The following is a 23768-nucleotide window of genomic DNA, read 5'->3' as shown; positions in this document are numbered from 1 at the left end:
AAAAAAAAAAAGAAAGAAAGAAAGAAAGAAAAGCATGTTATTTAGCATTCTAATGTAAATTTAGGAAACAAATGAAATAGTAGACCTTATTTATTTTTAACAATGGTAAAATATTTTTCAAAGTTTCAGACCCGGGGCTGGGGATGTGGCTTAAGCGGTAGCGCGCTCGCCTGGCATGCGTGCGGCCCGGGTTCGATCCTCAGCACCACATACAAACAAAGATGTTGTGCCCACCAAAAACTAAAAAATAAATATTAAAAAAAAGTTTCAGACCCGTCTCTAAGAATTTACATGATTCTGGGGGCTGGGGATGTGGCTCAAGCGGTAGCGCGCTCGCCTGGCATGCGTGCGGCCCGGGTTCGATCCTCAGCAGCACCACATACCAACAAAGATGTTGTGTCCGCCAAGAACTAAGAAAAAATAAATAAATGTTAAAATTCTTTCTCTCTCTCTCTGTCCCCCTCTCTCACTCTCTCTTTAAAAAAAAAAAAAAAAAAAAAAAAAAAGAATTTACATGATTCTGAAACTTGATAATATTCCAAATATGAAACATTTCATTGAAAAAAGGATACTTAAGAAGTGTACCCAAGGAAGAAGATCTCAGAATGGAAAAGTGTTTCTAACAAATTATATATATATGATCTTGGCAGCATAACAGACATTAGACTTGGTCTTTCAGACTGCTTCATTGAATCAATGTTGGATTTCATTCATATGTGCCACAGAACTGACCTGCTTTCCTTCACTTAAAGATTCTACACAACTGTTCCCAAGTTCCAGCTCTCCAGATGTTTTAATGTCAGAACCCTTGAGATTTGGCATTTATACAGGTAGATGAACTTTTGCCCAGTGAGTGCTGCTAATACAGACCAACATGAGCATTATTTTCTTTTCTGGCGATGAAGTAAAATCAAGTTATTTAAGAAGAAGAGAAGCCACACTGCATTTCTGCTATATAAGATTACTTTGTCATTGCCTTTTAGTCTTTCTCATATTCTTCTCAATTATCTTGTTGAATTGATTTAGCCACCTGGTTCTGTTCTTGTTAACACACATCTCTCAGTGCCTTCTCTCTTCATTTTGTCTTTTTCCCTCTGTTCAGTTAGGGAAAATATGCAGGTATTCCTGTTATTCCTGATGGGATCAGTTCTATCTGTCAAGGGAGAGAAAAGACAGGGTGTTCCAAAAACTGATTTCCCGTGTCTTGTAATAGCAATAGCCAGACAAGACTTTGGCAATGGCAGCTTTCTAGTACAGGAGACTAGCCCTTCAATCATGAGCCGTCATGCCTTTCAACCCATTACTTTGTATTACTTTCTAATACAAATGCCTAAACCTTCTGTTTCCTTTTTGTGTTTTAAAATGTTTTTACAAATTGAATAATACTTTCCCTTTTCTTTTCACCTGTTAGTTGTTACAAATCAACTTCAGTATGAATAAGTAAGGGAAATATTGAGTTTGGAGTTAAAAATAAACTTTCTAGGATTGAAGCTGAATGATTTCTTAAAATTGTAATGGATAAATTTGGAATCGGGAAGTCAACATTTTTTGACATTAAAAAGAATTAAGAAATTTGTTTTAGGGCTGGGGATGTGGCTCAAGCGGTAGCGCGCTCTCGCCTGGCGTGTGTGCAGTCCGGGTTCGATCCTTAGCACCACATACAAAGATGTTGTGTCTGCTGAAAACTAAAAAATAAATAAAAATTAAAAAAAAAAAGAAATTTATTTTAGACTTTGTACTTAAGTAAGACATGCCATTAGTAGGGGCTGAGAAGAAAAGAAGACAACAAGAGCAAAATACAGTGATATAGATGATGCCATCTACATGTGGTACCAGTAGAAACACCTAGCTGGACCTGTTAGAGGTATGAAGCTTTAGGCTGCTGCACAGAGATTTATACAATGTTTTGGGTGAACAGCCTTAAAAGGTCTGTTTGCTTGGCTTTTTAGATTTCCAAATGGGCATACAACCAGGAACCAAAAAGTATGTATGGAACAAGTCCTAAGTTCAGCTTCAGAAAATGCTGTGCCATTTAGATAAAAACTGTCTATGATAATGGGGATGAGATTGACCTCTTTTGAAAGTCAATGCCAGAAGGCATTCAGGAAAGTAGAAAAATCTCCCTGCCAGGGAGGAAAATAAAGAATGGCTGTCTGCCTTTTTGTGTGCAAATATAGAGGGAACTCATAAAAATCACTTCTTGTTGGCAAATCCAAGCTGTCTCCAATGTGATAGAGGTCATGGGTATATTACTTGTGATGTATAAACCCAGAAAAGATGCTTGGTACATCAGAGAATTATTTTCAGAATGATTCTTTCTAAACTTTGTTCTAGAAGTCCAGTATTTTCAACCTAATATTCTAAGACTTCATGAAGAGGATGTCAGAGCATTTTACTTTTGGACAATTCCCCAGCTCACCCTTCTGCTAAATACTAACCAGTGAGGACAGTTGAATAAAATACATGTAATTCTCCATAAGGCTTCAGCTTGGATTCAAAGAATCAGGGTATGATCTTCAGTTGCAAATGATTATGAACAAGATAAAGGTGAAAAAAGAATTTCTAAGATTAAAGTTTACAATATAAAAAGAGCAGTTTTTAAATGGGCAAATGTTGGTTGAAGTAAAAGCAAATAGCCATACTAAATGCATGGGAAAAAAGGAAACTGACTGTGATTTTTCAATTCTTAGAGATAGGGATTACAGAGAGATTCTTTTTTTTTAAATTTATTTTTTAGTTTTACGTGGATATCTTTATTTTACATTTATGTGGTGCTGAGAATCAAACCCAGTGCCTTGTGCATGCAAGGCAAGCACTCTTCCTCTGAGCCACACTCCCAGCCCCGAGAATTGGTGTTTTGAGACCTAGGCATCATGAGATTAAGGATACCTTCAGTATACCTTCAAATTGTGGTTGAAGTAATTACGTTTTAAAGATTTTTGCTTTTATATCATCATATATGATATAGGCTTTGAATCGTCGTCGTTTTTATCAACTGATATTGTTTTGCATTTTAGTGCCCACTTATGTTGGTTATAAACTATGCAGTTTGAAAATAATTTTATATTTCTTTAAAGTGTATATAGAAGCTAGGAAAAATAGATGTGGAAGATCTGATAATTGATCTGGTAGAGTTGAATGAACTCAGGGTATGTTAAGGAAATATAAAAGAAGCCAATCAGTTTATTTTTCAGAAACGCACAGTATCTCAGGATCTTGAGATGATAAATAGCGTAAAAGTTGAGCTCTTTTCTCTAGAGAGAAATAAAATCAGAGACGCTTTGGATTTGGGAATATGAAGGATTGGGATAAGATACTAGGCTAAAATAGAAAAGATTATAAATTTGCTGACTAAACTGTAGGAGTACCCTCTACCCACTTGTTTCTGAATTTCCAATAGTGAGACTTTTCCATTTTATATTTTATAATCCCTTCCTATATCCCTCTTAGGCACTAAACTTTTCATCATGTGGAGAAAGTCAACGATAAAAAGAGGTTGCTAAAATTTGGCATGCTCACTAGGTTCATTTCTAGTTTAAAAGTTGGGTCTTTTCCAGATTTCCTACTCCAGTCCATAAATCTTGTTCTCTCACAGGAATCGAAGAGTCTTTTAAGTATATTAAGTATGAATGGATGTTCGAGGATTATGATATTGGAGGGGAGCTACTGTGGCTTATGTTGTGGGATATGTTAAAAATTTCCAGTCTCTGCTGGGCATGGTGGCTATAATCCCAGTGGCTCAGAAGGCTGAGGCAGGAAGTTCATAGCCAGCCTCAGCAATTTAGCGAGGCATTAAGCAACTCAGTGAGACTCTGCCTCTGAATAAAATACAAAATAGGGCTGGGATGTGGCTCCATGGTTGAGTGTCCCTGAGTTCAATCCCCATATCCACCCCCATCCCTGTCCTACCCTGCCAAATTTCAGTTTCTATCTTTTGTAAATCTATTCTTGAAACATTTGTGGTGTCAGGATAACTGTAAATTCATAGTTTAGGCTCACTTAAATACAGGCAGAATTCTGCTTAGTGAGAGATTTTGCAGATGTTTTGTTCTTGATAAAAAGGAATAAATGTTGGTGTCAGCCTTTTTTTCTGGTTTCTTTGAATTTGAATGTGATGTTGGGAAATCTGATACTACTATCTGCTGGTGAGGGCAAGTGAAAATACTCTCAAGGGTTCTAGATTTGATGTTGAACTGTTAACACATCAACTACCTATTTCTTGTCTTTTTTTTTTTTTTTGGAGGGGGAGTACTGGGGATTGAACTCAGGGCACTTGACCACTGAACCATATATCCCCAGCCCTATTTTGTATTTTATTTAGAGACAGGGTTTCACTGAATTGCTTAACACCTAGCTTTTGCTGAGATTTGCTTTGAACTTGCGATCCTTCTTCCTCAGCCTCCTGAGCCACTGGGATTACTGTGCTTGGCTTGTGTCTTGTTATATGAGCCACTGTTAGTCACTACAGTTGGATGCACATGAAAAATGACCAAGATGCACTAGAGAAAAAAGAAGGATGAAAAAGCATGATGTAGGAACCAAAGGAGATGTCAGATTATTAGAAATTACAACATCCTCAAAGATTCAAGAAGCTGTTGGTCACAGCTTCTTAGTATAAGGAGAGGATCTCTGTAAAAGTCATAATCAAAATAGAAAGCACTCCTAGAAGTATAATGGTTAAAATGAAAAATTAATAGGTTTGGTCAATAAATTCTAGGTAGTCCCCTAGAAACCAGACCAAAAGAAGGGAAAATAAAAATGTTTAGATTATGAGTTCTGACAGACATACAATATGAAAAAATAAAATTTTGGAAAATTATCAGATAACTAAGGCAAGAAATTCTTTGAAGAACCCAAAGTCATCAAAATGAAATGTCTTTAGTTTCTAGAATGATTGTAAACAAACAAACAAAAAGACCTATATTGAATTGTATACTATCAAAAAATTACAGTATACAATGGATTAAAATTAAGATCATAAATTTCCAAAGAATATTAGAATGTTGCCAGCCAATGAGATAGGAATCATAAATGGGACCCTAAAAAAATTAGCAGGGGTGGGGATGTGGCTCAAGTGGTAGCGTGCTGGCCTGGCATGCGTGTGGCCCAGGTTCATTCCTCAACACCACATACAAACAAAGATGTTGTGTCTGCCGAAAACTAAAAAAAAAAAATATTAAAAATATTCTCATTCTCTCTCTCTCTCTCTCTCTCTCTCTCTCTCTCTCTCTCTCTCTCTCTCTCTCTCTCTTTAAAAAAAAAATCGCAATATCACGAGCTAGAAGATGCTGGAATAGTGACCTCAGAAATTGAAAGGTGAAGGGAAAACAACATTTTTCAACCTAGAATATTACAATTAAACTATAAATTGGTGTGAGTGTAAAATGTATTATACCTTTTTAGCATTCAAAAGTTCAGAAACTTTGTCTCTCATTTACCTCTTTATGGAAAGATCAGAAGATATGATCTTCCATAATAATTTATTAAACCAAAGAAAAGTAAAAGGAATACCTCAAACAACAGCTCTGCAATTTTTAGACTAAAGAAATGAAAGTAAAAATGGAACCATATCTACTATATTTGTTATTGGGTTAATTGAAAAACAATGTTGAGAGAAATTTGAGATATATGATAGATCATAAGAAACATTAAGAGATTGTCAGAATGGGATAAGAGAGAACTTGTCTCTTGAAGTAAGTCTTTTTCTCCTGATGATGATGATCACTGTAAGATCACTTTCATTCTTCAGTCCTTACCTGGTAAAGATGGGGTTGATTTATTAGAAGTAGAATTTTTTGTCCATCTCACAGATTATAGCTCCAGATTCCAATCCTCTTTACCACCAACCTTTGCAGCTTCTCCATTCATTATTACCAGCCTTGAATCTACCAACTCCTTTATCCTTATTTTTTACCAAGAAAGTTCTGTACTCTGAGATATCTTTCCATCTGTCATCCTTTAATTCCTATAAGACTCAATACATGCCCAATTCTGACCCTTCTTCTACTTGTTCTCTGAACTTCTTGGTTTGTTGTTAAGAGAAAGATCCTCAACTTTGATCTTTTACTGGGGCATTTTGCTATAATATACTATTTCCTCTGCAGCCTTTTTAACTGGTGAATTTTTTTTTTCTTTCATGTCCTATGTATCACTGGTTGTAGAGGTGAGATAGGTCTTTGCTATTTGTAGGTCATTCTTTCTCCTCCTTCTTTTGGAATATACAGATTTTAATTTATAATATCCAGATTTTAATTTATGCCACCATCCACAACTCCTTCTAGCTGTCCTCTAAAAACTCCATTCCTGGGCTGCGGTTGTGGCTCAGTGGGTAGAGCCCTTTCCTAGTATGTGTAAGGCACTGGGTTCGAACCCTAGCACCACATAAAAAATAAATAAAGGTATTGTGATCTACAACTAAAATTTAACAAAACAAAACCCAAAACAAAAAAACTCCATTCCCTTTTACTCTTGAAGATTGTTGCTTCTAACTCAGTGGTAAACTCTGGAATACTACTATGATCTTAATATCTGGCAAATTTAGTGTATGTAAATTTGGTTCTTCAGAACTCCTAGTCTTTGTGTTCTTTGAACTCTTTTTTTTTGGTAGCAGCTATTGAACTCAGGGGCACTCAACCACTGGGCAACACCTCCAGCCCTATTTTTTCTATTTTATTTAGAGGCAGGGTCCCACTGAGTTGCTTGATACCTTGCATTTACTGAGACGGCTTTGAGCTATTGATCATCCTTTTTTTTTTTTTAAAGAATTATATAAAGGTAATTTTTATTTCGTTTTTTTTTTAAATTTATTTTATTGGTTGTTCAAAACATTACAAAGATTGCAGAATCACATCGGTTACACATCCACATTTTTACATAATGTCATATTGGTAACTGTTGTATTCTGCTACCTTTCCTATCCTCTACTATCCCCCCTCCCCTCCCCTCCCATCTTCTCTCTCTACCCCATCTACTGTAATTCATTTCTCTCCTTGTTTTTTTTTTTTTTCCCATTCCCCTCACAACCTCTTATATGTAATTTTATATGTCCTTGAGGGTCTCCTTCGATTTCCATGCAATTTCCCTTTTCTCTCCCTTTCCCTCCCACCTCATGTCTCTGTTTAATGTTAATCTTTTCCTCCTGCTCTTCCTCCCTGCTCTGTTCTTAGTTGCTCTCATTATATCAAAGAAGACATTTGGCATTTGTTTTTTAGGGATTGGCTAGCTTCACTTAGCATAATCTGCTCTAGTGCCATCCATTTCCCTGCAAATTGCATGATTTTGTCATTTTTTAGTGCTGCGTAGTACTCCATTGTGTATAAATGCCACTGTTTTTTTATCCATTCATCTACTGAAGGGCATCTGGGTTGGTTCCACAGTCTAGCTATTGTGAATTGTGCTGCTATGAACATCGATGTGGCAGTATCCCTGTAGTATGCTCTTTTAAGGTCTTCAGGGAATAGTCCGAGAAGGACAATAGCTGGGTCAAATGGTGGTTCCATTCCCAGCTTTCCCAGGAATCTCCAAACTGCTTTCCAAATTGGCCGCACCAATTTGCAGTCCCACCAGCAATGTACAAGAGTACCCTTTTCCCCACATCGTCTCCAGCATTTGTTGTTGTTTGACTTCATAATGGCTGCCAATCTTACTGGAGTGAGATGGTATCTTAGGGTGGTTTTGATTTGCATTTCTCTGACTGCTAGAGATGGTGAGCATTTTTTCATGTACTTGTTGATTGATTGTATGTCCTCCTCTGAGAAGTGTCTGTTCAGGTCCTTGGCCCATTTGTTGATTGGGTTATTTGTTATCTTATTGTCTACTTTTTTGAGTTCTTTGTATTCTCTGGATATTAGGGCTCTATCTGAAGTGTGAGGAGTAAAAATTTGTTCCCAGGATGTAGGCTCCCTGTTTACCTCTCTTATTGTTTCTCTTGCTGAGAAAAAACTTTTTAGTTTAAGTAAGTCCCATTTGTTGATTCTTGTTATTAACTCTTGTGCTGTGGGTGTCCTGTTAAGGAATTTGGAGCCCGACCCCACAATATGTAGATCGGAGCCAACCTTTTCTTCTATCAGACGCATAGTCTCTGATTTGATATCAAGGTCCTTGATCCATTTTGAGTTAACTTTTATGCATGGCGAGAGAAGGGGATTCAGTTTCATTTTGTTGCATATGGATTTCCAGTTTTCCCAACACCATTTGTTGAAGATGCTATCCTTCCTCCATTGCATGCTTTTAGCCCCTTTATCGAATATAAGATAGTTGTAATTTTATGGATTGGTTTCTGTGTCCTCTGTTCTATACCATTGGTCCACCCACCTGTTTTGGTACCAGTACCATGCTGTTTTTGTTACTATTGCTGTGTAGTACAGTTTGAAATCTGGTATTGCTACACCTCCTGATTCATACTTCCTGCTTAGAATTGCTTTTGCTATTCTGGGTCTTTTATTTTTCCATATGAATTTCATGATTGCTTTATCTATTTCTATAAGAAATGCCGTTGGGATTTTGATTGGCATTGCATTGAACCTATAGAGAACTTTTGGTAGAATTGCCATTTTGATGATGTTAGTTCTGCCTATCCATGAACAGGGTATATTTTTTCATCTTCTAAGACCTTCTTCTATTTCTCTCTTTAGGCTTCTGTAGTTTTCATTGTATAAATCTTTCACCTCTTTTGTTAGGTTGATACCCAAGTATTTTATTTTTTTTTTGAGGATATTGTGAATGGGGTGGTTTTCCTCATTTCCAGTTCAGAAGATTTGTCGCTGATATATAGGAATGCCTTTGATTTATGCATGCTGATTTTATATCCTGCCACTTTGCTGAATTCATTTATTAGCTCTAGTAGTTTCTTTGTAGACCCTTTTGTGTCTGCTAGGTATAGGATCATGTTGTCCACAAATAGTGATAATTTAAGTTCTTCTTTTCCTATCTTAATGCCTTTAATTTCTTTTGTCTAATTGCTCTGGCCAGTATTTCGAGAACTATATTGAATAGAAGTGGTGATAGAGGGCATCCCTGTCTTGTTCCAGATTTTAGAGGGAATGCCTTCAGTTTTTCTCCATTTAGAATGATGATAGCCTGAGGCTTAGCATATATAGCTTTTATAATGTTGAGGTAAGTTCCTGTTATCCCTAGTTTTTCTAATGTTTTGAACATAAAGGGATGCTGTACTTTGTCGAATGCTTTTTCTGTGTCTATCGAGATGATCATATGGTTCTTATCTTTAAGTCTATTGATGTGGTGAATGATGTTTATTGATTTCCGTATATTGAACCAGCCTTGCATCCCAGGGATGAATCCTACTTGATCATGGTGCACATCTTTTTGGTATGTTTTTGTATACAATTTGCCAGAATCTTACTGAGGATTTTCACATCTAAATCCATTAGGGATGTTGGTCTGTAGTTCTCTTTCTTTGAGGTGTCTTTATCTGGTTTGGGGATCAGGGTGATATTGGCCTCATAGAATGAATTTGGAAGTTCTCCCTCTTTTTCTATGTCCTGAAATAGATTGTGGAGTATTGGTATTACTTCTTCTTTAAAGTTCTTGTAAAACTCTGTTGTATATCCATCCGGTCCTGGGCTTTTCTTGGTTGGTAGTCTTTTGATGGCTTCTTCTATTTCCTCACTTGATATTGGTCTGTTTATGTTGTTTATATCTTCCTGACTCAATCTGGGTAGTTCATATGTCTTAAGGAATTTATCGATGCCTTCACTATCTTCTATTTTATTAGTTTTGTCAATTTTTTTGATTGTTTCTTTTGTTTTGATTTCATTGATTTCAGCTCTAATTTTAATTATTTCTTGCCTTCTACTGTATTTGCTGCTGATTTGTTCTTCTTTTTCTAAGGCTTCGAGGTGTAGTATGAGGTCATTTATTTGTTGGCTTTTCCTTCTTTTAAGGAATGAACTCCATGAAATGAATTTTCCTCTTAGTACTGCTTTCATAGTGTCCCAGAGATTTCGATATGTTGTGTCTGAGTTGAAAGATCAGCAGTTATCCTGATTGGTTTACCCCTAAATGTAATCTGCTTCCTCTCTCTTGTGGCTTTTAAGATTCTCTCCTTATTCTGTATGTTGGGCATCTTCATTATTATGTGTCTTGGTGTGGATCTCTTATGATTTTGTACATTCGGTGTCCTGTAGGCTTCTATTATTTGGATTTCTTTTTCATTCTGGGAAGTTTTCTAGTATTATTTCATTGAATAGATTGCTCATTCCCTTGTTTTGGACCTCTATACCCTCTTGTATCCCAGTAACTCTTAGGTTTGGTTTCTTGATGTTATCCCATAATTCTTGGATGTTCTGCTCATGATTTCTTAACATTCTCGCTGAGCTGTCTATGTTCTATTCAAGTTGAAAAACTTTGTCTTCGTTGTCTGAAGTTCTATCTTCTAAGTGTTCTATTCTGCTGATAATACTCTCATTTGAGTTTTTAATTTGGTTTATTGTTTCCTGCATTTCCAGGATTTCTGTTTTTTTTTTTTTATATCCTCTATCTCCTTATAGAGTTGATCTTTTGCTTCTTGGATTTGTTTATGTAATTCATTGTCAAAGTGATTTTTCATTGTCTGAATTTGCTGTATAATGTCTTCCTTGAGACTCCAGATCATCTGAAGCATGTATATCCTGAACTCTTTGTCTGACATTCCATCAGCTGCAGATATTACCTCATCTAATGTTGAATTGACCTGTATTGTTTGTGGTCCTTTCTTTCCTTGTCTTTTCATACTGCTCATGATTCTTTCTAGCTTTGTGAAACTGTAGTGCTAATATTTTTCCCATTATATATTTGTATTGTTCTTGTATAGCTCCAAAATCCCTCTTTTGTGGAGAAAGACAATGTTTACAGTTCCCAATATCAATAGTACATTATCTAAGCACAAGTTTTCATTATTAATACATTTATAGTTAGATTCTAAGACTATAGATATTGGTTTTAATTATTACTTAAAATATATTCATTAGTTTCATAAAAGGCGTACCATATCTGGTGGCATATAGAAAACTTAATTTCAGACGAAGGATGTTATACTTAGAGGGAACGGAGTGAGGGTATGAGGTTAAACTAACTTAGCACCTTTGGAGAACTCTAACCAATAGACTGGTAATTTATGGAAGAATGTATAGACTCAACCTCCTATCTGAATTTAGTTAGTTACCCTATATATAGATAGCAAAGGTTAGGAGATTGAAAGTGGGATAGAGAGAATACGAATGACAAAAAAAGAAAAAAATAACAAGGAAGAAAAGAGAAATAAGAGAAGGAAAAGGAAAGTAAAATAGAAATAAAGAAAAAAATCAGGGGAAGGTGGGGTATATGCAATTCCTCTATATTATATTACTTTGGTAATTCGGTTGTTCATGCACAGTTCTTGGTTTCACATATGCTGAAGTTGTGTTAGAGAAGAAAAGACAGAAAGAGAAAAAAAAAGTCTCTCAGGACAGTTTTCCTTGCTTCCAGTAGGTGGCGTTGTCTATTCCTAGCTTGAGCCTCTGTATTCAGGGTGGTGGGTATAGCTAGTGTGAAAGGAAATGAGCTTCCACCTGTATCTTCCCTGCTCTAGTCTCTGAGGTAGAAACCAGGTGCCTGTACAGTTGTTGTTTTGCGTTGATAGCTACAACCCCCAAAAGCTTGTGGGAAATATTTTGAGTTATCGCAGCTAAGGGTGGGGGAGTTGGATCAGCCTCAGAACGTGCTGGTAGCCACACCCCTTTTGATGGGTTTTAAGGGTTGATGGGCTTCCTCTGGGCTAGCACTGGAGGAGGGCTGGACTTCCTCCTCCGGTCTGACTTGGCCCCCTATTGATCATCCTTAAGCCTCTGGAGCTCCTGGGATTACAGGTGTGCACCACTGCACCTATTGTCTTTGAACTCTTTTCTAGTGTTCTTGTTCTTTAGTTTGCGGTAGTCACAGTCGTATAATGATATACTGTATATTGTCATTTCTAGTAATCCTACTAGTTTCATGCAATTTTCTTTATGGCCTTGTTTTCTATCATTCCTGCTCATTCTATTTAGTAACAGACTTCCACAAGTATTCAAGCACATAGTAGCTGCTTTTAAATAGTTGCGAAACCCTGGCTCTATCTTTTAGTTGGAGGACCTTTCCCTATCTTTTAATTGGAATGTTTAATCCCTGTTAGACTTAACGTGTTAGGTTTATATGTACTATTTGGTTTTTGTTGTGTTGCTGCGTAGAATGCAGGGACTTGCACATGCTTACTGAGTTACATTTCAGCCTTACAGTTTGTTTTTTTTTTCTATCTGCTCTTGGCCTTTTTTTTTTAATATTTATTTTTTGGTTGTAGATGGACACAGTACCTTTACTTATTTTTATGTGGTGCTGAGGATTGAACCCGGGGCCTTGGACATGCTAGACAACCGCTGTACCCCTGAGCCGCTGTATCCCCAGCTCTTGGCTTTTAAAGCTGTACCTCTTCATGCTTATGAGTAATTGCTTTAGGGGTAATGATTTGCAGCTCTAACTTAATGACTCCTTAAAGTATTGTACCATTTCTCACTTTTTAAGATTTTATTAGTAACCTTACAGTAGCCTTATAAAACAGTAATTTATTATCCAATCCTTATTTTTATTTTTTAAACACATTATAACTTACCTTGTAGTGCTTTTTTTTAAAAAATAGCTGACAATTTTAAGACAGTTATAAGAAAGGAAAATAAAAGCCTAGTGTTTTATACTTACTCACTTATTACCATTGCTGTTTCACCTCATTTCTTCCTAAATATATAAATTTCCATCTGTTATATTCTGTTGCCTGAAAATTGTACTCCAGCGTTTTTTGTTTAGCAACTCCACTCAGCTTCTGTTCATATGAAAATCCTTAGTTTAGAAGGATAAATTCCTCTAAAATTCTGGGTTGACAATTTTTCCTGTCAACATTTAAAAAAAGTTACTTGTATCTTTGCCAGTGTTGATGTCCATATCATTCTTTCCTCCATGTTATGCTTTTCTCTGTTTGCTTTGTCAACTTTCTTTTATTGATTGGGAGCAGGTACACACCTGTAATCCCAGTCATCCAGGAGTCTTGAGGCAAAAGGGCCACAAATTCCAAGCTAGCCAGCGTGGGCAATTTATCAAGACCCTGTCTCCAAATTAAGGAAAAAAAAAAGGCGGGGGGTGGCGGGGGACTGGGTATGTAGCTCAAGGATAGAGTGCATTGAGTTCAACTCCCAATATTCACCCGCAACATACACAAAAAATATTTGATCTTCCTGTTGGCTGTGATTTTGTCAGATATGTATTTCTGTTAATCCTGTGTGCAGTTCACTGAACTTCTTTTATCTATGCCCCCACCTTTCTTTTTCCCCCCAAAAAAGAGATGGGGTCGTACTGTGTTGCTTAGGCTAGCCTTGAATTCCTGGGCTCAGGTGATCCTCCTGCCTGAGTCCTCCTTAGTGTCTTGAAATATAGACATATGCCACTGATTAGTTTATTATTTCTTTTTAAAAAAAAATGTTCGATGGGCATGGTTGCACACATCTGTAATCCCAGCAGCTCAGGAGCCTGAGGCAGGATGATCTCGTTCAAAGCCAGCCTCAGAAAAAGCAAGGTGCTAGGCAACTCAGACCATGTCTTTAAATAAAATACAAAATACAGCTGATTTGCTTAGTGCCTCATCATTGCTGAGGCTGGCTTTGAACTTGTGATCCTCCTGTCTTAGCCTCTAGAGCCGCTGGGATTACAGGCCAGCACCACCTGGCTGTTTAATGCTTTCTTTAGTTATCTCTGATTTGTTGCTAAGTCCATCAAGGAATTTTAAAATTTTAGATATTGTATTTCTCTAAAATTTTAATTTGCTGCTTTTTTGGTTATTTTCTGTGTTGAGATTTCTTATGTACTCATTGAGCACCTGTGTTCATTTAAAGTTTTGAATACACAATAGCCCATTTAAAGTCTCAGCTATTAAAATGTGAACTATTTTGGTGTCCGGTTATTGTTGAGTGTGCTTGTATTTACAGTGACTCATTCTTTATTATTTCTTTGATTATATCACACACACACACACACACACACACACAAATGTATTTATTTATGGTACTGGAGATTTAACCTACAGCTTTGTGCATGTTAAGCAGATGCTATAGTATAATACTATCCTGTCTACCAATTTTTATTGTGATTTGGTCATTGTGTATAACACATTGTTGAAAGTTTAAATTCTTTTCATCTTCCGAGAACTGTTGGTTATTCTGATAGGCAATTAAATTAATTATGGATCACTTTTATTCTTTTATAAGTTTGTTTCTATACTTTATTAGGAAAGAGTCCAAGGTATTTCCTTTAAGCCTTTGTAACTTCACTTTCTAAACTGTTTCTTGGAAGATCTTGTCAAGTTTTGGTTTAGCCTTTTTTTAGGCTAGGACAGGCCTAGACTAGAAGGTAGTGCCAGGGTGTGGTCTTTTATATCAAAATGTGACCTTTCTGGTTTTTCGAGTAGGTTGCCCAGGAAACACAAGTCCCTTTTTCCCCTGGAAGGAGAGTAAATTGGAATTCTGTCTAGCAAGCATTGCATAATCTCATCCTGTGCATAACCACCCAGATTTTGACCAGGGATTTGTGAGGAATTAACATTTATTCTATATCTTTCCTTTTCCTAGCCTCTTTGTGCCTCAGTCTCACCTTCTGTATATCTCTATTTCTGTGCCCTGCCCCTTACACTCCAGCCACTCAGAAGTTCTAAAATTTCTGTGTGTGGTCTGCTGGATCACTAGCTATGTATTTGAGTTATAAAATTGTGAGCTGCAAATAGCTCATTGAGACAGTGTGTGCTTAGCATATGCAAGGTCCTAGATTAGACCCCCTACCTCCACACACACACACACACACAAAAAGGATAAATCTCTTTATAGAGAGGGTAATTTGCAAAAATTGCAGTCTTTAAAGGATTTCATACTTTGTCTGTGGTCCAGTGACTTTATATAGCTGCCTCCTATATTTCTGTCTTTGTTTTACAATCTTAGTGACAGGACTAGTCTGGTGCCAGTTACTCTGTCATGGGTGAAAGTGAAAGTCACCTTTGCTCTACCTTAAATTTTTTTATATCCTATAGCAATTTTGTGTTTTAAGGATCAGTGTGGTTTGAAAAAGTAGCTGCTTAAAACCTAATAATAGATGTTTTTCTTAAGGAATAAGATATAATAATGGTCATTTTTATGGAACTGTATAAGTGAAATTCCTCTAAAATGTTTTCTTAAAGAAATAGTTTTTATTGGCATTATATTTTTAAATTAAAGTGTTTGCTTTAAAGCATATATTCAGTCCTAGATGTATATTAGAACTCCCTAAGGAGATTAAAAAAGAAAATAACTATTGCCTTAGTTCTATTCCTGCATAGCAAAAACATTTTATGGTATTTAAATAATACTGGTAAATCACCTCAGATATTTTTTCTTATTTAGTGAAGGTGAAGAACTACTTCCTTAGAAGGACCTTTGCCAAAATTATTGTTTCAATTCTTCTAAAAATTTAAAAAAATCTTTCAGATAAGTTCTGAATACATTTTTGGTTAAAAAGTGTACATATGTATATAATCAGTCCTCTTAGGAAACTAGATTTAGAATAATGGCAATAAATCAGTATTTCTTATCCAAGCACATTTTTTTTCCATTAAACACGTTTATTGTCAGAGACAAAATAACTTGCTTATTCAGTATTTATTGATCTTATTTGTTCAGTAGATACTTTCTTGCTCACCATGTACCAGATACCATAGTAGGTGGTGACTATCTTAGAATTTTGTAGTCTGTGAGACTGAGATTCAGTGTGTGGCTCTGTGGTTCCATAATAGTTCATCAAAGTATCTCCAATATAAAATTGCTTTATTTAGGTATTGCTTCAAACAGAGGTTTGCTCTCTCTCTCTCTCTCTGTGTGTGTGTGTGTGTGTGTGTGGTGTGTGTGTGTGTGTGTGTGTGTGTGTGTAGTACTGGTGATTGTGCTGGGTAAGTACTTTCTCACTGAGCTGTATGCTCAGCCCTTTTTATTTAAGCTTTTTTGTTTGTTTTTGTGTTGAGGAATTGAATGTAGGACTTCATGCATACTAGGCAAGAGCTCTACCGCTGAGTCACATCCCTAGTCACATACACATATACTGAGCCCTTTTCATTTTATTTGAGACAGAGTCTAAGTTGCCTAGCCTGGCCTTGAACTTGTGATCCTTCTCAGTCTCAGTTTCCTGAATAACTGGGATTAGCTGTGTTAATTTTAATATCATAGTTTTGGGGGCCTAGTAGAATACTGTCCAAGGAATTCATAGAACAAAATGATTGTTTATGATAGAGAATATTTGAATATGACTAAGAGTTAGCTTGAAAGAGAGGAATATCAGGAGAGAAAACAAGAAGAAACAGGGGCTAGGGTTGTGGCTCAGTGGTCACATGCTTGCCTAGCATGCATGAGGCACTGGGTTGGATTTTCAGCACCACACACAAATAAATAAAGGTCTATCAACAACTTAAAAAATATATATATATTAAAAAACAAGAAAACAGCCAGACAGAATTTTCTTTCAAAAAACCCCTAAAAACCAAAAATAAAAAACTCTAAGAAATAAACATAAAAAACATTCAGAGTGGATATTTCCACAGATAAGTGTTACCCATTTGCCAAAGGGTTAAATGGTATCTTGGATGAAAATTGTGTTAATTGATAAATTTATTACAAAGATTGAAATCCCATAAATTATCCATTTATGGGATTGGAGCAGCACAACTTGACCTAAACATTTTTTATTTATCTCTGATCTTTTACTGTATGCCTGTTTTCTGTCTTTGAGATGGTAGAAATATCATGACTTGAGGAGCCCTTGTCTGTGTATCCATACAGTGTAGAATTTTTAGCCACTAGTCCTCTTTATCACATCACCCTAATAAAGTTTTTGTTTTCTTCTTGGTTACAATGTAAGGAAAGGAAAAATGGGACTTTGTTTTACCTTGTTTATTGTGTTATTTCTTCCTAGCAAATATAGAGTCATTGCATTACCAATAACAACTGCTTTAAATTGCAAGATGCATCATAAACACAGAAGTACCTATAAATCTAGTGGAAAGAGTAACAAAAATATTTTTTAAATCTGGTTTAGGATTATGTTTTTCAATCAGTAATCTCTAAATATTGAATCTGTTGCATTCTTTATTGTCTTTTAACCTTTTTTTGTGGTTTGTTTTTTTTCCCCCTATGTCTCCCAGTTTTTAATGTTCAAAATGTAAGACAATCTCAGTTGAGAAATGTTTTGGTTTGTTCTCTCCCCCTCCCTCCTTTCCTTCCTTGTAACAGAGACTGAAACCAGGGGTGCTCAACATCCCCACCCCTTTTTATTTTTTTAAGACTGGGTCTTGCTAAATTACCTAGGCCTTACTAAATTCTGATGCTGGCTTTGAACTTGCAATCCTCCTTCCTTAGCCTCCCAAGTGGCTGGGATTACATGTGTGTGCCACCATGCCCTCCACAGATGTTTTCTTGAGCTGTCTGAACTGCTACTAAAGCCCACCCATTGCATGTAATATATTTAAAAGCTGTCAACCATTCCCCCTTTAAATTTTTTAAAAATTTTGAGACAAAGTTATACATTCATAGAGTTGCCTCCCTCCCCGCAAAAATTTCAGATGTCTTTTTTGCTTTTCACTAGGCCTTTAAGATTGTTGCCTGAATATTTTCTAGTATTTCATTCTTTCATGCATAGACATTTTGCTGCTGTTAGTGGATCTTTTCTTCCTCTGCTACTTCTGTTTATTTTTACTCAAGGTGCCATGTTTGAGAGAGAGAGAGAGAGAGAGAGAGAGAGAGAGAGAGAGAGAGAGAGAATGTGAATGTGTGTGTGTGTGTGTGTGTGTGTGTGTGTGTGTGTGTGTATATATAGATTATTTCAAACTAGGAACTTCTCACTTTCTTTGAAAAAATACTTAAGCAAATTCTTGGTTAAAAGGTTTTCTTCAATAAAGGATTGAATTTCCTGTTGTCATTGCCTCAGGGCACTACCAATTTAGGACAGTTACATTTCCAAAATGAAGTTTTGAACCACTCACATGCCGTGCATTTGTCTGAAATTCCATATGTGGGACATTTTATTGCTGCAACATCTTAGGGTTCTCCTCTCTACTGTTCCACAACACCATTGTTTTGTCTTAGATCCAGGGCAAGTTTCCTTTATCCTGATTTCAGAGCACTTTTGGTTCTCTGCTTATTCAAATTTATACCTATAAAACAGTAATTATAATGAAAACAATGAATCTATTAATAGCAAAAGTTTAGATTTGAAAGGCCTATAAGTGATGTCTTATTCTAGGTGGGCAGTTTTCCATAATTTAAAAATGTTGCTCTGCTCTGGTGATTTTCATTGTTTACATCAAGAAATCTGTAGGGCTGGGGATATAGTCCAGTTGGTAGAGTGCTTGCCATGCATGCACAAGGCCCTCGGTTCAATCCTCAGCCACACACACACACACACACACACACACACACACACACACACACACAAAATCTATATATGTACCTAATATATATTTTTTCCCTCTTGAGCTATTTTAAAAATTTTATTACTGCTTTTAAGTTGTTTGGAATGATATATCTTAATGTTCTTTTCTTTTTTTTAAGAGAGAGAGAGCATTTTTTAAATATTTATTTATTTATTTTTAGTTTTCGGCAGACACAGCATCTTTGTTTGTATGTGGTGCTGAGGACTGAACCTGGGCCGCATGCATGCTAGGCGAGCGCGCTACCGCTTGAGCCACATCCCCAGCCCAATGTTCTTTTCTTAATATGTTTGGGGATGTTGAATTTAGATGTATGGATTTATAGTTTTCATCAAATTTGGAAATTTTGTTCCACAATTATAATTGTTTCCAGTTTTTTTTTCTTTGTAATGCCAATTATACCTTATATCATTGTAGTTAGGAGCCACCTTTGTTTCCTTTGATTCCCTCCAGTTTTTCTGTTTTCATTTTGCATACTGTTAATAACAGATTCTTTATAGAAGAAAAGATTAGATAGAGAGATGTGTGTGGTGTATGGGGGAGGAGAGTAAAAGATTGTAATTTATTAAGTTAGAAAACAGATATAGAACTGGAATTGATTTGAGTAAAATTGTGCTGTAAACAGCACAATGTTTTTCTTTAAAAAAAAACAAATACGAAAGAAAATGTTTCTAGTATAAGACCAGCAGTATAGAAAGTAAAGCATACAAGTACCAGTATAATACTCCTGTTTTGCAGTAGTGCAACTTTTAAGTACATATTTTTTGCACCATTCATAGTCCACATTCAGTTATAGCTCCACACTTTACAACATACCCACAGATCCTAAATAAAACTACTAAGAAGAAATAACCCAGATGTTTACTTATTTGACCAACCCCTCTGACTTTAAAAGTGCAAAAAGGCTTACATATATACAGATCAAGCCATACACAAAATGTTACTTTATCAACTAGTAATTTTCTAAAATAAAGTTTTAGTACAATGACAGTAAAATAAGGGAAGAAACCTGAAGGAATGAAGTCCTAATCACTGTACGTGCCTTTTAAAAAAAAATTAACTTTTGGACAGTAGGGGGAAACTTATTATCAGTTACAAACAAAAGTCAAGTAGTTTTTTGCAAGAAATTTAACAATTGGGTACAATGTCTTTCCTTTGTTGCCATTACTTCATAGTTTACTTGTCCATTGTCATGAGTATCTGCTTCCCTGATCATTTTATCAGGTTCTTCATCCCTTAATTTCTCAAGATTAGTCATCACCTGGTGAAGCTCTGCTGTACTGTTGGAGGCATTGCCAGCCTGAATCACACAGAATTCTTCTCTAATATCTTCTTCACTGTCTGTGTCTTTAATTTTTCTTCCACGATTGTCAGAAGTTTAATATCATCAGCTATGCCATTATCAGCATCTACATCATTAATTATGTCCTGTACTCCTCTTCTGTGGAAATCTGCCCAGGAGACTTCATTTTAGTTCCCAGTTTCTTTGTTGTTGCACTTCTATCACCATCCTTGTCAAATAATGGAAACAACAATAACAAATAAACTTCTTTGAATCCTGTAGTCTGCAATTCCAACAGTTGGTCAGTCTTGCTGTAAGTGCTGCTGGTTTTGGAGACACTGCTGCCTAGTTTACTCACTCCATTCAAAATCCATGATATCAGTGATATCAGGCTTTAAACTCCTGTGACTCTTATTAATACCTTTAAGCCTTAGGTGCTTTATATGTTTTGACCAGTTTATTCTTAGTATAGTTCTATAAAGGTAAATATTGAGTTGTCCATAGCACCCAACTAATTAGATAGCATCTAGAACTGGGCGAGGTGGCACACACCTGTAATCTCAGCAGTTCAGGAGGTTAAGGTAGGAATATCTCTAGTTCAAGCCATCCTTGGCAAAAGCGAGGCACTAAGCAATGCAGTGAGTTCCTGTCTCTAAGTAAAGTACAAAATAGGGCTGGGGATGTGTTTCAGGGGTCGAGTGCCCCTGAGTTTAATCCTCAGTGCCCCCTTCCCTGCAAAAGAATAGGATCTGAATCATTAAGTTTTTCTAAAGATGTAAGGTCTGGTGGTATTGATGGTATAAGCATATAATTCAGTTGTCCAGGGCTTACTGGACATGCACAAGACCTGGGTTAGATCCCCAGGACTGGGTGGGGATTGGGGGATTTAGTGAGAGAATCCACATGACATTTTATTAAATTCTCAAATTCTCAAAAAAAAAAAATCTCAAAAAAGGCTAGCTGATGCTATCTGTAGATTGAGAAGTACTTAAATGAAAAATGATGTTCAAGATTTTCTTCACAGTAATCTAGGAGATGGTGTAGGTGAATATGTTGATTAAAATTTGCCATCAATTTTGAAAGTGGATGATAGGTTCAGTAATTTCAAAAAATTCTTTAATTTCAAAAAGTGAAATAACTGAAGAAAAATGACACAGCTAATTTTTTTTTTAAAAGGCCCCTTGTTGGGCTGAGGTTGTGGCTCAGTGGTAGAGCGCTTGCCTAGCATGTGCAAGGTGCTTGGTTCCATTCTCAGCACCACATATGAATAAATGAATAAAATAAAGATCCATCAACATCTTAAAAAAAAATGCCCCTTGCTGGGCATGGTGGTGTATGCCAGCCATTAGGCTGAGGCAGGAAGATTGTAAGTTCAAGGTCAGCCTAGGCAATTAAGTGATGACCCTATTTCTAAATAAAAAATTTTAAAAAGGTCTGTAGTAGCTGATGTAGTGGCATATGCTTGTCATCCCAGCAACTGAAAAGGTTGAGGCTGGAAGATGACAAGTTTGATCCTAACCTCAGCAACTTAAGTAAGATCCTGTCTCAAAATAAAAAGGGCTGCAGATGTGGCTCAATGTTAAAGCACCCCTAAATTCAATCCCCAGTACAAAAAAATAAAAAATCTGGGGTTCAAATTCCCAATCAAGTTTCTCAGGCTAATTTGATTTGAATACAAACTAGCATAAATGTTTTCCCAGATGCTTCAGAATTAAATCATTAACAGTCACTAAGTACTTATTTGGCAAGTCAGGTAGTAATGTTCAGGATTTACTAAAACACAAGGTGTGCATTTAAAAGTTTGAAGTTATTAGCTGAGGTGGTTCTCAACCTTTTAAGATAACACCTTATTATTTATCCATCTCCCATCCTTTATTCATGAGCACTGTAATTTCAAAAATAGCTCAACAAACTGCATTAAAAATGGGTTCTAATAATAAAATAGCATGGGCATGATGATTCATTCTGATAAAAAACCAGATTGCCAGTTGTATATTTATTATACTGAGTTTCTATAATTTTAGCCTAAAGCTTAGGAAGTTTTCTTAGATTTTCATCTTAAATTAAATCCTGGCATATATAATTTTTACTTAGATGTTTTGAAATACTAGTGAAAACACTGTGTCTGAGAAAGCACATTAATAATTGTTAATTCACAATCCAAGATTAAAATTAAAAAATACTTTCAAATGTTCTTATATTAATCAAATTTATACTTATTTCTTTCACTTATTCTTCCTTTTTCCTGTTTCTAAAGTATTTCAGTTAGACTTTTGATGAATTAGAAAAATATTTGTGCTAGGTTAAATCTATAAACTATGGGAGATAATTTATAATCAAAACTACCTTTATATTTTCCCCTTTTTGTTTTATTTCACCTGTTTGAAAAACTCTAGTGTTCTCTTGTTCGATCATACAATTGAAATTTATTTGAGTGAACACAGATAATTTGATCATCACTTTTAAATAAATTCCTGATAATTCACCATTATGTATTTTTAAAATTTTTATATTTCACTTATTTGTTTGTTTGTTTTGGGTATTGAGGATTGAACTTAGGGGCGCACAACCACTGAGACACATCGCCAGCCCTATTTTGTATTTTATTTAGAGACAGGGTCTCACTGAGTTGCTTAGCACCTCGCTGCTTCTGAGGCTGGCTGTGAACTTGCAACCCACCTGCCTCAGCCTTCCCAGCTGCTGGGATTATAGGCGTGCATCACCATGCCCAGCTTTTATATGCCCTTTTTAGATATACATTGACAGTAGAGAGTATTTGACATAGTATAATTTTTCATTCTTGTGCTTGTTTATTCATGTATGAACATAGGAAAGTTATGTCTAATTCATTCTACTGTCTTTCCTATTTCCATCACCCTCCTTCATTTCCCTTTGTCTAATCCAATGAACTTCAACCTCCCCCTTTCTGCCTCGCATTGTGTCCACGTATCAGAGAGAACATTAGGTCTTTGGTATTCTGGGACTGGCTTTTTTCTCTTAGCATGATAGTTTCCAGTTCCTTCTATTTATCAGCAAATGCCATCCTTTATCACTGAGTTATAGTTCATTTTCTTTATCCATTCATTTTTTGAAAGGCACGTAGGTTGGTTCCATAGCTCAGCTTCTATAAACATTTATGAGGCAGTGTCACTATAGTAAGCTGATTTTAAGTCCTTTTGGTACATTCCAAGGAGTAGGTTAACTTAATCAAATGGTGGTTCTATTCCAAGTTTTCCGAGGAATCTCCGTACTGCTTTCCAGACTGGTCGTACCAATTTGTATTCCGACCAGCAATGTGTGTATAATTTTTTGATACTTGTACTTTATTTGTATAGATTTAGCATAGTAAAACATTTCTTATTGGCCATAAAGAAATCGTTGTATATGGAATAAATCAAATGCTGGTCTTCAATGAAAGAACCAATTCTCATGGGTACCCTATCCAAAAATAGGACAGCTTTAAAGTGGAATGTGTGCACATGTGTTTGGGGTGCTGGGGATTGAACCTAGAATCTTTAGCATGCTAGGCAAGCCCCTTAACCACTGAAGTATACCCACATCCAGCCTTTTTTTTAAATTATGAGATAGGGTCTTGCTGAGTTGTCCAGGCTGAACTTGTGATCCTCCTGCTTTAGCCTCCTGAGCTGGTGAGTTTACAAGCATGTATCACCATGCCCTGCTAAAAGTCTTCTAAATTAAAAAACCACATGTATAATGGGGGCTGTTTAAATAATATCTTAGATAGTTTTAGTATACACAATCTTACAAACAGTTTGATTGCTTAAAAATAGTCATACTTCCCAGATGTGGTGGTACATACCTATAATTCAAGGGACTTGGGAGGATAAGACAGGAGGATTCAAAGTTTGAGGCCAACCTCAGCAATTTAGTGAGGCCCTGTCTCAAAATAAAAAATAAAAATGATTGGGAATGTAGTTCAGTGGTTAAGCACCCCTGGGTTTTATCTGTGGTACCTGTATAAACAAAAGATAA

General features: G+C 36.1%; 1 protein-coding gene and 1 pseudogene across 3 annotated transcripts in view; one reads left to right on the top strand and one right to left on the bottom strand.

Moving 5' to 3' along the window:
* Positions 1–23768, top strand: part of Trim33 (tripartite motif containing 33) — a 122582-nt gene that overhangs the window by 54186 nt on the left and 44628 nt on the right. The gene's annotated exons all lie outside the window — the stretch shown is intronic.
* On the bottom strand, positions 19599–20049 carry LOC101972425 (neo-calmodulin pseudogene; annotated as a pseudogene).

The sequence above is a fragment of the Ictidomys tridecemlineatus genome, chromosome 11 (assembly GCF_052094955.1).
Source record: "Ictidomys tridecemlineatus isolate mIctTri1 chromosome 11, mIctTri1.hap1, whole genome shotgun sequence".
NCBI classification, from domain to species: Eukaryota; Metazoa; Chordata; class Mammalia; order Rodentia; family Sciuridae; genus Ictidomys; species Ictidomys tridecemlineatus.
Note: the sequence above shows the minus strand (reverse complement) of the source record. Positions and strands in the feature narration are given on the sequence as shown.